Raw genomic sequence first — 10,474 nt, 5'->3', positions numbered from 1 at the left:
ATGAGAAGTTGTGCTCCATTTGTGTACAACGTGTCAAAATGCTTTCTGTCATCGTGTATAACTAATTAGGACAAATTTAAAAAATTCAAAAAAGAAATCAAATTGTTGGGAAATAAAAATAACCTCTGAACAATTACACTCAATGTAAAATGTCTGAACACTCCAATCAGAGGACCTAGTATGGTAGAATAGATTACAGAACAAATTCAATCCGATGTTTGTCTATAAGATATTTACCTTATAGGCAAAGACACCCACAGGATGAAAGTGAATGAATGGGAAAAAAAAATATCATAAACATGGAAACTGAAAGTCAGAGATGGTATGAAATACTAGGGATCTACTATACAGCATAGAGTCTGCTGTTAATGATAAAGGGTTGCATACTTGAAAATTTCTGAAAAAGATATTAAATGATCTGAACCCCCCCCACAGGTATCTACGTGAAGTGATAGGCCAACTAAGTGGATTGTGGTGATCACTGTATAACATACACTTCCATGCAGTCCTCAGGTAGCTTGACAATTTTATTTGCCAATGACTCCTCAGGGAAGCAGGGCAGGGGAACACTCTGTGGCTTCCCCACAGATCCTAAAACCAGGCCAGTGCTGATTGCCTCTTGGTGGTTGTCCCTAGGGATGAAATGCACATTCTGCTCCTCTTTTCCTTGGCCTGCAGAAGGGCTAGCTGTGTGCTGGAGAAGCCTGCACACACTCTCCTCTGGGGAGTGCTCATGGAGGGAAGTGGGGCAGGTGGAGCACCTGGAGCACCTTGGGTGCAGGGGGCTTGGTCCATGGGACAGGGACTCCACAGCTGGTGGGCAGACCCTAGGTGGGGATCAGAGCTTCGTGTTGCTGCTCACAGCTCTCCTAACTACTCATTGCCTGTCAACCTCAGTGTTGTAGGTGGGACAGGAGGAGGAGGACTCACGGGCAGTAGGCCACTCTGCTGGGTCCACCAACTGCTTATTCAATACACACTTACTGTCCTCCATGGAAAAACAGAGGGCTCAGGATTCCTCACTGATCCCTGAGCTGTGCCTCACTGGGGAAGAAGAATACATATCAAGTGGGAATATAGGTTCTTATCCCTGAAGTCTTGCTTTGGGTTGTTTTATCCCCCTCCAATTACATGTCCAAATATCCCCACTGTGCATCTGGACAACCACAAAGGTCTTTTCTCTCCGCAGTCGGAAGTTGTCAAAATCAAAGTTTCTGCAGGCAAGTAAGATAAAAATTTCCTATTCATCCATTTTTGCTGAGGACACTTCACCTAAAGTGTTTTATTTTAATAACACCAAAACAAACAAACAAACAAAAAAAAAAACACAAGAACACCTTCCACTGTGGTATAAAATTATTTTATTGAGGTGTAAAATTTCTTCAGGAGTAAGGACTAGCTGGAAAGAAGCCACAGGCACTGATTCCATTGAGAGCATTTTGGAAGAGGCCACAACCAGAGAATAATCAAAAGTGACTTTCTTATCCACTTACCAGGAACCTCTGAGGCTATTTCTGGCACTCTAAGAGAAAAAGGAATTTTATCTTCCTTCACACTTCTCCAAGCTATGGCTCATCTTTTCCAGAAAGAGAAGACCACCTATTAGAATGTTTAATTTTAAAGGTCTACTTGATTGGTTTAAGAGATGCTGATGATTAAGAGGCCTCTGGGTGTGTCCAGGAGAGTGTGTCTAGGAATGATAGGAATGTGGGATAGTGTACTGAAGTGGAGACCCTCCTAAGCATGGGAGGCACCACCCAATAGGATGGAATAGAAGCTGGAAGAACAAGGAAGCAGATACAGATGTAAGCTTGGCTGTTCTTGAACAGGTTTCTGATTGCTGCTTCCATAGTCTGAGGATATCAAACTCGTGCTTCTTCACTCTTCCAAAGGGGACTCTGCCAGTGATTCTCCAGGTAGTTTCCAGAAGTCTTGGTCTCGACTAGGGTAGCACTGTTGGTCCTCCTTCTTCTGTGGTTTTTGTGCCTTGAACTGTGCAATTACTCATTCTTCCAGATCTCCAGCTGCAGATGGATATTGGGAGTATCCAGTTTCTGGTCATGTAAGTCAATATAATAAATCCCCTTTTATAGTCATATTTCCTGTTGATTGTGTTATTCTAGAGGACCTTGACTAAAACAAGTATCAAAGCAAACTGAAAAGAGTCATTCAAAGTTGAAGCTGCCAGATTGTAACAGGGCCACTAGGAAATGTGTTTATGTCCTAGAATCTATAATCTAGTTTTGTATTTTTAGTTTTTGTATTTTTCTCATGGAAAAATATATTCTATGCAGTTTGAAATGGAGCATCCTGAACTTTTTTGTAAGCATGTTCTTTAATGAGAGACATTAAAGGAAAATCTAAGTAATACATGAACATCTTAATGCAGATTGTTTTGTTATTTCCCTTAATACTATCTAAGTTGGTGTTACAATGCAGAGGTAGCATTTTGAATCATGTTTCAAGATGTACTATTTGTATGCACTGGTTTAATGTTCCTAACTAAATATGGGCAGTTTTGTACCAGCTGTGATGTTGTGCATACCATGTGAATGATTGTAAAGAAATCGTTTAAATTTGTATCACCACAGGATACTTCCACAAAGAGCACATATTTGGTGATTTTCCATTTAGGCTAAGCATAGCTGTTTCACAGTATATCATAGTATGTTTGGATATTTTCTTCACCTAGAGTTGGCTTTTTTATAGAGTGACACTATTCTTCAGCATGTGGACTCTCAATACCCCCTAAACAATTAGTTTCAAAAGTTTTCCTTTATCCAGGGAAAGTACTTGGCATTGCTGTGGGAGATTAGTTAGCTATGGATGCTTTGGCTTACTTCACAGTTCTCTTTCTCAGCCCACTGATCGGTGTGTCTGATTTTATGCCAACACCTTGCTCTTTTGAATACTAAAATCTTGCAGTGTATTTTGAAGTAAGGTGGTATCATTTCATCTGCTTCTTTTTCCCTTAAGTTTGCCTTGTGTATTAAAGTACTTATGTGGTTCAAACAAGTTTCTTATCTTTTTAAATAGTTGTGTGAAATCCAATTTGTAAGAACCCAGAAACCACTCTGGACACGGGAACTCACATAAGAGAGTTTGTTAAGCAAACAAGCAGAGTGTCTCCCTACAGGGTAAGAGAGAAAATGAGAGGGAAATAGAGAGAGCATGTGCACAAGAGAGAATGAAAGCCAGGAGGAGAGAGCATGAAAATGAGGAAGAGAGAGAGAGAAAATGGCAGGGGAGCTATTCTTAAGTAGTGGAATTTTGCAGGCTAACAAGGGACCAATAACTGAGAAGGATACTTGAAGCCTGACTGATGAACCAATAGCTAGCTAGGATGTTCATAGACTGACAAGCTAGGTTGTAAGTTGGGAAGCAGAGAAATGGCTGGAGCATAAAGGGTGGGGGAGCAGCTTTACATTATTTTATATTCCCCCATTTTTGTTTTTATAAGAAGATCTTTTGTTCTTCAGTTCTCTCCCCCCTTGTCTCTCCTTCCTGTCTACATGACTAGGCCTGGTTTTGCAGGTGAGATGTAAAAAGTAAGAAGTGGATGGGGCAGGGGGAGAGCCAAAGTGATTCAGCCAGGCAAGGGCCCTGGGGGCATTAATTAGCAGCTCCTTGCTTGCAGTCCTTGATAAGGGCAGGGAAATTTGGTAAACAATGGGCTCTGGAAATCGTTGACATTCCATTCTCCCTGGGGCAGTCTCCAACATCCACACTTATACAGGCAGATGGCTTTCATGGACTTCATTTCCTGGATTTGGCTGATCACCTATTTCTACACTACCTGCCTGTCCCCAATTCTGGCTTCCTTCCACACTTTAGCTTTAGGAACTCCTTACTGCTGTAGGGAAAGGGGGTGATGACCGCACTGGCTGCTTAAAGCTGGAAGGGGGCATCATGGGGCAAGCAGTTTGGAGTTTCCTTTTAAAAATTGGGTCAATTGAGGGGTCCATGGTAGAAGTCTGGCTGGGGAAGAGCAGGTTGTAAAGGCATCTGGGGGTGGATGCTTCTATGAGAGAAGAACAGAAAGACATGAGTACTGAAAAGAGATTAATACAATATAAATGTTGCAGAATCTGGAACATGCCAATGAATATCTGAAGATGACAGAAGTCAATAATTCCTCACCAGGGGTGGAAGAACGGAGAAGTTGTTCCCATAACAAGACTTAACCAAGGCTGGAGAGGACAGGCCTTTATTTGGGAACTTTAACATCGTCCAGGTTATCAGAAATGTAAACACAACATTTAAATCTTAATGTCATCGATGTCCCCAGAAAATATAGTTAAGCTACTTGATGTCACCTAATATTTATAAAATATCATTTTATTGGTATAACCTGTGTTTAGTAAGATCTCTATATTTCTGTTACTTAGGGCTAGTTAATCTTACTAGCAAACATAGATTAATCCTACCTGTGTAGCTTAGGAAGGTCTGTAGGCCTTAAACTGACTAAAAACTTCTGATTCTGGCAGTTTCTCTTGGTAGTTGTCAGGCATATTTGCCTAAGAATCTCTCTTTTGTAGCTTCCAATATTTATTCTAGTGGGCTAACACAAGTGTGTATTTTAAGTTACATTTAACTATTGTTTCCTTTAAATGCCCAAGAATGGCTATATTTAGGTATTAACTGTTTTGCTAGTTGCCTAATATCAAGCTGGTCAAATTGACCTGTTCCTGTCTTGTTATTTAATTTCAATCTCTAAGTTAGATCTTAGCCATCCAGCAGGCCAGTCTTACCAGTCATAAAGTACGAGTACTGGGCTTTAATTTCAATGTCTATAACTTAAAAGTTATTCACCATTTTATTTAACTGGAGTCTGTATTAGTATTGGAAGTTACCACTATATACTATCTGTTCTGTAGTGTGTTCTTGAAGCAGTACCTCTGCAAAACAGGTAACAGTTTTACAAAATGAAATTAGCAAGAGTAAAAATATATTCAGCTTGTATAATATCTATCTTGAATTTTTGGCTGAGCTCTACATTATATCCCATTTGAGATCACAGTAGTTTCACAAGAATCTTTTGAATATAACTTTAAAGAAGCTGGAGTCTGGCTTATTTTGGAGCCACTCTAACATGCAGTAAGGTGGGAGGGGAGGCAGAGCCTTATCTCAGGTAAGGCATGGCTCTTAATTCTGATGTTGATCTTTGCTTTTTTCTTAAATGTCATTTTAAGAAGTTTACATATATTGACACCTTAGTCAATTGAATATTAGTTAGTACAATTTAACATTATATCTAAAACATGAATTAAAGAAAGGCTGAGAGAGCTTTTAACTTTCCTTCTGTGTGCCAAAGTGGCAAAATGCTTTCGTGTTTCATGATATTACCCTTTAAACAAATCAGGCTCTCACTAACTTTTAGAAATATATTTACATTTAAATTTTTTATCTCAGTGTAAAAAGTAACAAATTTTACATATACCCTATTGATAACAGGTCCTATAATAGAACAATAAATGATAGAAATAAATCCCCAATAAAGTTACTCTATAAGTTAAATTACCATTACAGACAAGTTTAATTTGGAGAATAGCAGCTTGATAAATTTTCTGCTTTGAAGGCTTGTATACCTGGAAAATATGAATATATTTAATATACAATGAATGACCGTTCCAAATTTAGTTTTTAAAGAAAAATTTAGACTCTGTAATGTAGTACAATACTCTAACACTTGTTGCTTAACCATAATTGTATAAACCCCAATTTTTTAAGACTAATTGTTCTAAAGAATAGAACTTAACAGACATAATATTAAGAGTAAGTTAGTGTTTTTCTTTAAAGAAATCCTTGTCATTTTAGATTAAACTTTGTTTTATATCAGTACATTAGTATTTGACCTTAGGAAAAACCCCAAATAGCTTTAACTGATTGTCTCACATACTTGTAACCAATTTAGTTACACACAAACTTGCTGAAATTTGCCCTTCACTTATACAGACTTCCTTAGCACTTACTTCGACCCTCATATATTTCATCACGCAAGAACTTCAAACAAATTTTCATACCTAGAACCTTTTCCTTTCCTTTCCTGTCTGTGACCCCCTTTTTGTTCTCATTCTGAAACAACTCTTATGAAATTTCTGGATTTAGATAAATTACTCCATTTTAATAGATTAAATATTTTGTTTTTTATAGTATTCTAATTTTTGTTATTTATAGTACTCTAAATATTTTGTTATTCATAGTAGTTTAAACATAGTCAAAACTTTTGAAACCCTTTGTATATAGAATTGTACTTGTTAGGACATAACTCTTAGTGAACCCTTTTTTATTTATCAATATATGAAAACACCAATAATGTTTAAGTATCTTACCCCATGGAATTTAAGGAGTTAAAGAGTACTTGATGTTATTTAATAATTAGCATTTTAACTTTGTAATTAATCAGATGTCTCCACCAAACACATTTGAGTAATCCCATACATGTCCACTCTAATTCACTCATCTTACTGTTAAAAATACCAAGATATAAGACAAGTGTACCTACAGTATTTGCCATCTCTTTCATGTTGAAGAAAAGTCCTAGAAAAATTGATCTTAGATATTTTATAAACATCAACATTTTATTAGTTTGACGACCTAGAGTCTTATGAGTTAATTTTAAAGACATTTTACTTTTATTAGCTTACTCAATTTAAATTGAACCTTTTTAAATTATGTGAATTAAAATTATTTGGATCCAGTTTTTAAATTTTAATTTTATGCATGCTCATATTTAGTTGCACACAGACAGACATCACATAACACAAAAGCAAAGGCCTTTTAACATTTATCTCCATTGCAATGTAACAGATGTTCAAAAATAACTAGAGTTGGATAAAAAGAAATGAGGCTTTCGAGTTTGCAGGAAGAGCAAAGAAGTGCAAGAAAGAAAATGCTTGAAGATAAGGATTCCCTTTCCATCTGCCCACAGAAGCTGTGTGCCATTATGTGGCCACTTTGGATTGATTATCTAGGCTGCAGGTCAGGTAAAGGGATTGAAGATTGTCTAGTAGACGCCCAAGGGGTGAATCTGCAAGAATGGAGGACCCAGATCCCACGGTGGAGACTGATACAGCCAAGCCAGTGTCCAGGGTGTCCCAAGGTCACAGACTAGTTGACTGGAGATGAGAAGGCAGCACAATGATGTGGTCATCACACAAGCATCAGTGTGTGCCAGGCAAAAGCCTGACATCAGAAATTTCAAGAGTGAGAGCAAGCACAAAGAGGAACCTCAACCCTGAGAGAAAATCTCCACCATAAAGATCAGGGTCCCACCATCACATAAGGTCAACTAAGGGGGACAGTCATAACTGTAAAAGTTGTGGATGGGGGAGCCCCCATTCCTCAACCATCTAGAGGGTACCGGACCATCAGCGATCACATCTCAGGTCAGCAGAAGAGTGTTTAAGCTGACCTAGGGGAAAACGCACCAATCTGAAGGTCGGTGGTGTATGTGGAGAGTGTCTGGGAAAATGGAAGGTGAGACCAGCATCTGGGGGTCTGGGTCGATGGATGGGATTCCACTCACCTAAGCAGCAGTAGAAGAGCCCATCCGAGCCATGGCACCAATGTAAGAACCCAGAAACCACTCTGGATATCGGAATTCACATAAGAGAGTTTGTTAAGCAAACAGGCAGAGTGTCTTCCTGCAGGGTAAGAGAGAAAATTAGAGGAAAAGAGAGAGAGAGCATGTGCTCAAGGGAGAGTGAAATCCAGGAGGAGAGAGCATGAAAGCAAGGAGGAGAGAGAGAGAGAAAAAATGGCAGGCAAGCTATTCTTAAGTAGTGGAATTTTGTGGGCTAAAGAGGGGCCAATAATGGAGAAGGATACTTGAAGGCTGATTGATGAACCAAAAGCTAGCTAGGATGTTCACAGACTGACAAGCTATGTTGTAAGTTGGGAGGCAGAGAAATGGCTGTAATGTAAAGGGCGGCAGAACAGCTTTGTATTGGATTATACAATTGGCATTTTGATATAGAGATTGAGTTGTATCTGTAGATCACAGGGGATATTGTGGACACCCTAACAGCATTGATTTTTCCAACCTAAGTATATGGGATGTCTTTCCACATTTTTGAGTGTCTTATTTTTCTAATTCATGTTTTAGAGTTTTTATAATAGAAATCTTTTAGCAATGACCAAATTTATTTTCAGATAATCATTTTAGGTATTGGAAATTGTATTGATTTATTGATTTCCATTTCATATAAATTGCCTTTGACATTTATTAATGCTACTGATATCTGTGTGTTGATTTATATTGAGTGACTATTATAAATTTGTTCATTAGCTAAAGTAGTTTTTGAGGGTGTTTGGGTTCTATTGTATGTAAGATCATCTCATGTGCAAAGAGAGTTTGATTTTCTCTTCCCCAATTTGACAGCTCTTTATTTCTTTCTCTTGCTGAGATTAGTCATAGCAATGGAACCACTTCTTGCTACTAATTTCTGTTTCCGTCAGATTTTTATTGCTGTGACCAAAATACCCAACAACAAGAACTTAGAGGAGGAAAGGTTCATTCCAGCCCATGATACTGGGTCTCAGTTCACAGAAGGCTACTCCATTGCTGTGAGTTCAGGAAGAAGTAGAACAACATTGGGGAAGGACAGGTTGGAGTGAATCTTCTCTCCTCATTGCAGCAAGGAAGAAGAGAGACAGACAAGGAGGGAGTGACCTTCAGAGAAGCTGCCCCCACTGATTGCATGCTGCAGCCACTCAGCTCCTCCAGCCATTTCCCACCTTCTCAAAGCTGTCAGTCATTCATTCCATCCAAACTAGGGAGCACAGAGAATGTTAGAGCTCTCAATCCAGTCATTTCACTGCTGAACTTCCCCACATCAACACAGGAGAGTCTGGGGGACATCTCATATCCCAAACACAACAAAGGACACCCATTTGCGAAACTAGATCAGAGCTGGGCAAAGAAGGATTATCAATGGAAGTGTCCACATTGTGAAAATTACCCATTGACCTAAAAATTCCTGGTTGTTATCAGTAAGAAAGCAGATAAAAATATGACATCTGGGAGTCCCAGGAGCCTGTCTGTACCAAGAATTTCTCCAAAACATGAAGGTGAAAATAAGTGTGAGGGAAAAGAGATTTATGTCTAGTAACATATTTAGATACCTTAAAAATGAATTGCTTAGTGATAAGAAATTAAACATTCTGCATTCTGGCATTCCCTTCAAGAACAAATTACCATTTTTTTCATATATTTGTTGATTGGTTGTATTCCTTCTTCTGTAAAGTATCCATTCAGTTCCTTAACCCATTTATTGATTGGAATTTTTTTGGTATTAAGTTTTTTGAGTTCTTTCTATATCCTAGAGATTACTGCTTTATCTGAAGTGCATGTAATAAAGATTTCTCCCAATCTGTAGGCTCTTTCTTCACATTATTGATCATTTCTTTTGCTGAAAAGAGACTTTTTAGTTTGTGTCCATCCCATTTATGGATTCTTGATTTAACTTCTTGGACTTTAGGTGTCTTTTTAAAGAAGCCACATCCTTCACTGACAAGATGAAGATTTGGACCTACTTTTTCTTCTGGTAGTCTCAGGGTCTCTGTTCTAGTGACTGTCTTTGATCCACAGTGAGTTGAATTTCATGCAGAATTAATTTTGTTGCATGTGGCTTTCCATTTTTTCCCAGTACCATTTGTTGAATAAGCTATCTCTTCCACTGAATGTCTTTGGCACCTTTGTCAACTATGAGGTATCTGTATTTATGTGGGATTGTCTCTGTGTCTTCTATTCTGTACCATGGATCTACATGTGTATTTTGGTACCAATATCATGCTGTTTTTGTGAATTTGTACTACCATTATGGAAAGCAGTATGGAGATTCCTCAGAAAACTTGGAATGAAAACACAATTTGACCCAGTGATCTCACTCCTCAGATTATTCCCGAAGAATTTAAAATCAACATACTACAGTGAGAAAACCACATCAATGTTTATAGTAGCTCACTTTACAATAGCTAAACTATAGAACAAACCTAGATGCCCTTCAACAGATGAATGAATAAAGAAAATGTGTTACATATGTAGAAAGAAATATTATCCAGTTTTAGAGAAGAATGACATTCTAGCATTTGCTGGCAAATGGATGGAGTTAGAGAATATCATGCTAACTGAAATAAGCCAAACCCCAAAAACCAAAGGCCAAATGTTTTCTGTGATAGGCAGAAGCTAATTCACAATAAGGGGTGGGGAGATAGGGAAGAATAGTTACTTTATATTAGGTAGAGATGAGTGAAGGGAGGGGTAGGGATATGGGGGAAGGAATGATAGTAGAGTGAAATGGACATTATTACCTCATGTTCATGTATGACTGCATGACCAATGTGATCCTGTAATGTGTATGATCAGGAGGATAAGAGATTACACTCTATGTACAAAGTATCAAAATGTATAAATTCATTCTAATGTCATGTACAACTAATTAGAACAAATATAATAAAAAAAGGAAAAAGA

The sequence above is a fragment of the Sciurus vulgaris genome (assembly GCF_902686455.1).
Source record: "Sciurus vulgaris genome assembly, chromosome: 17".
Classification (NCBI taxonomy): Eukaryota; Metazoa; Chordata; class Mammalia; order Rodentia; family Sciuridae; genus Sciurus; species Sciurus vulgaris.
This window is presented reverse-complemented; position numbering follows the sequence as displayed.